This window comes from Equus caballus, chromosome 15, assembly GCF_041296265.1.
Source record: "Equus caballus isolate H_3958 breed thoroughbred chromosome 15, TB-T2T, whole genome shotgun sequence".
In the NCBI taxonomy this organism is placed as follows: Eukaryota; Metazoa; Chordata; class Mammalia; order Perissodactyla; family Equidae; genus Equus; species Equus caballus.
The window spans coordinates 96,760,784-96,764,936 of NC_091698.1; the positions used below are offsets into that span (position 1 = coordinate 96,760,784).

A 4,153-nucleotide genomic window follows, 5' to 3' on the forward strand; every position below is an offset into this window, starting at 1 on the left:
CAAGGCAGGCCATCTCAGCAGCAAAACGGCCAGTTTCAGGGCATAGAGTTCTTTCCTAGCACTATGAGAGGCATGGAGCAAGAGGGAGAGTGAGATGGCTGATTTCAAGATCAAGTACAGGCAGGGAATCCAAAGGGATCAGTAGGAGGTTTACATCGGACCACAGAATCAGGTGGAGTGAAGTTTTGAATGAAAGCACATTTGGAACCAGAGAAGTCTGTCCTCAGCACCAGCAGGTGCCTGCACTGCCTTCAAGGGCTGATAGGTGACTGAAATGCCAACAGCAGGAGGATCAACTCAAGAAGATAACTTTTCAGTGAAGTGATGCATTATAAGGCAAGAGATTTATTATAAGAAGGCACAGTTAATATTGTCTTAATATAGAAATGTTTCCTGAGACTATCTTAACTCTGTGATGTTTGAGCATACAGCATTCCAGGACTTCAACCACAACTGGGTTCTGAGGAAAGGGAATGAAGGATTAGAAAGTCCACGTGGAGTAGGATGGGGGTGAGGAAGCTAAGGTGGTCACACGGTCAGCCCCAGTGGGGCAGTGGGGGAAGTCCAGGGCCCAATCAACCAAAGATGTGGTGTAGACAGATGTCAGTACTAGGTGGATGGAGAGGAGGATGGTGAGGGGTGATCAGTCTAGAATGTAGAACAAAGGAAGAGGTGGTGGGGTCTGGAGGGTAAAAACAGCTGAGTGTTTAGGTAGAGACTAAGGCATTATATTTTGTAGGCAGGCAGGCCTGGGTTTGAATGCTGCTCATATCACTCTGATGCTAGTGGTCTCGGGCAAGTTCCCTAAACTCTCTGAGTCACAATTTTCCCATCTAGAAAATGAAGATCATCATTGCTATCTCGTAGGGTTGGTTTAAAGATTGGTCATGGTGCTGTTGGGGATGCAGATATTGGTGATGAAATGATAGGAGAGGGAGAAGGGAGAGAAGGAGGTAGAGGAGGAGGAGGAGGAGCATGGCCATGTCAATGGTAGAGTGTGTCTTTGAAGCTACATGATACCAAGGCTCAACTTGAGTATGGAAATGGCACAGCAAAAGTCAGCAGGTTTCACTTCAGCAGGTCCCACCCTCACACCTTGCCCTCGGGGTGGGACTTCTAAAATCCTTCCCATTATAGTTCAGAATTGGCTCAGGAACTGTGTGCAGTAAAGGATGATTCCAGCTGGAAGAATTCGCGGCAAGGTAGGGGTCGACAATGTTCATCATGTAGATAATTCACCGATAAAATAAAAAAGCACAATGAGGTATGATCATGCATCATTTAATATTCAGGACATCTACGCATTTGGGTAATATTATAAGAACACATTGACAAAACATAAGCCTTACTGCAAGTGTTGAATGCTAATCCCATTTAGGGAGGAGGTTAAAACACTTTGTTATATAGATTTCATCTCTTAAAATATTGTGTCTACATTTTAAGCCTTTATTTGATCATTGTTGTGGGGGATAGTGGAAGAACACATGTGTTTTGCAAGGACCATCAGGACTTTAAATGCGGTAGTTTAAATTCCTTAATAGGAAACCTCGAATGTAGGTTAAGCATGCTGTGATGATGTGAAATTCACCCTGCGTTTCTTGAATGTCCTCACAGTTTATAGAGGGTATCAAGGGGAAAGAGTTGTGTTACCAAAATGGACTAAGATCTTGTTTTCATCTGTACCTGGGAGAGTTCCTGGCACAGAAAGGAGAGAGAGTACGTGAAAGGAAAAGGCGTAGGAGTCAGACAGACCCGAGGTTCAAGGCTGACCTACCAAGTTGGCAACCATGTCACTTTGAGCCAGTAAATTAAGCTCTCTGAACTTGACTTTCGTATTTAAAATAAGACAATAAAACTTTATAAGAACTTGTGAGATGTGAGTTAATCTCCTTCAAATGCCTGCCATTGAGCCTGGTAAATAATAAATATTCAATAAGATGTCAATCCTTCAACACGAATTTGCTTAAGTGAATGAGGTGTATTTTCTAGATAATTAATGCTGATCCCTTCAAGCCCCCCGAAAATATTTTCATGGAAATTTTAATTCAATTTTAACCGGCTTTTATGTGTTATTACATATTTTTCTGTCTTCTTAAACAATGCAACATTTTTTTTGTTTAATGGTGCAGAGTTATCTTAGAAAACAATAAAGACCTACAGAGGGGTTTCTATAAATATAAATGCTGTCAGATTTTGTACATTTTTATGTATTGTAGCTCCATAATTTTTTAGCTGCCACATTACATTTTTATATCCATGCAAAAATGCCTTATTTAACAGGAAGAGAGGAAGCACAATGTGTTACGGGAAACTGGACCAGGAGTTGCCAGTGGCAGCTTAGAGTACCAGCAGTTCTGAAGGGCGGCTGTGACCCTCAGGCCTGGGGACATGGCCACTCTGGACTTCACTATTCTCTCATCTGGAAAGAAAACAAAAACAAAAGCAACTCAGAAATATCACTAAGAGCCCTTTCTGTTCTTCCTATATTCTTTTTTGTGTAAGTGAGCCATTTTCCCTCTGAAAGCATTTTCCTGGCCGCTCTGAGGAGTTCAGAGTCAGTATTTCAAAAGAGAGCAAGTGAAAGGCAGGGTTGAGAGCAGCTTGGTGAATGTACTTGTAGGGAATTGATGTGGGTCTTTGTGGAGAAAAAGGAGAGAGGCAGCAGTTTGCTTGTTTGGTTATCAAAAGGTCTATCAGCGTGTTGCGTATTAAATAACAGAGTCCTTTCCACTTCACCTTCGGTCTACAAGATCACGCCCATGCAAAGCCACACAGAGACTGTTTATCAGCATCGTTTGTAGGAAATGAATCAAGGCCCTTTCCTCAAACACTAAATCAGTAAGACAATTTGAAGAAAAAGCAAAGAGTCAAGTTAAAATAAAAGCAAAACAAAAGAAAGATAAAGAGGGACACAGAAATTCAGAAGACCAATGACCGAAAGATAAAGACAGAAGGGCAGAAAAGAGATAGAGCCGAGGGGGGACAAACAAGAGAGATCCAGAGTACAAACTGAAACAGACCTTGACTCTTTCCACATGAAGCATGTCTTTTTTCCCATAATCACAGTTACTTCATATCCTCCCAAAGTTGGCATGTTTCTCTTGGGAAGATAAACCCTCTTTGGCAAGCTGGCCGCATGCGAGCCGAAGCAGGAAGCCCTAGTCATCATTGCATTATGCAATCCTGCGTCCGGCCAATAATTGCCTATCTGCCGTGCTAGCCTCCCACATTCCTGAGATTCATCTAGAACAGCCAGAAGATTAGATTAGTGTGTATTTTCAGCTAGCCGCCATCACTCTTAGCTGGTGTGTCTCCTTCTGTCAGCTGAATCAGGGACAAGGAGCCTTCTGCCAGCTGAGGCACTCCTGTTTTTCACTGCCTGTCAAAGATATCCGTCCCCAGGGCAGCAAGTTCTTCCTATGGAAAGAAGGAGGGACAGAACTTCAGAGAAGATCAGCCTTATCCTAAGTCCTTGTTACCAAAAGCGTGTGATGGAGCTCCACGACCACAAAGCAAGCAAAAACAATAAGAAAAATCCAAGTGAACAAATCATTATTTCAGACAATATCATGTAGTACAAAGAACAGTGAAGGTTTAGGAAGAGGGGGATCTGGCCCTGTGTCTGGCACCTTTTAGCTGTGTGATTAGAGATGTTTCCTCGCTTTTCCAAGCCTTAGTCTCCTCATCTGTAACTTAGGCACAATAATAACCACTCCATCAGGTTGTTGAAATGATTAAATTAGGTAATGTGTACAAAGAGGGAACATTTTTAAATGCTAGCTGACCTGTAGACTTGATTGCCAGCACTGTCCTTGCCTCAGCCTTGGCCTTAGGAAATAGCATTTCTGCCATAGCCCTGCACCTTTGCACATAGGGCTGCCAGAACAAAAGACACAAACCAAGTGGCTTAAAACAGCATGAATTTATTGTCTCACTGTTCTGGAGGCTGGAAGTCTGAAATCAGGGTGCTGACGGGGCCACGCTCCCTCTGAAGCCTGGAGGGAAACCCTTCCTTGCCTATTCCTAGGTTCTGGTGGCTTCCTGGAAATCTTTGGCCTTCCTTACTTGTAGATACATCACTCCAGTCTTCCGTCTTCACCAGGTATTCTCCCCGTGTGTCCCTGTGCCTCACACGAACATTTTCTTGTAAGGA

The 4,153-nt window shown here is 43.1% G+C and overlaps 1 long non-coding RNA gene across 1 annotated transcript; it reads right to left on the reverse strand.

The window, feature by feature from the left end:
- Positions 1-1,265: 1,265 nt before the first annotated feature.
- Positions 1,266-3,417, reverse strand: LOC138917761 (uncharacterized). The gene is made up of 2 exons (XR_011426208.1): positions 3,021-3,417; positions 1,266-2,419 (listed from the first exon to the last, which is right to left on the reverse strand). It is a non-coding gene; the product is annotated as an uncharacterized lncRNA (long non-coding RNA).
- Positions 3,418-4,153: the final 736 nt, after the last annotated feature.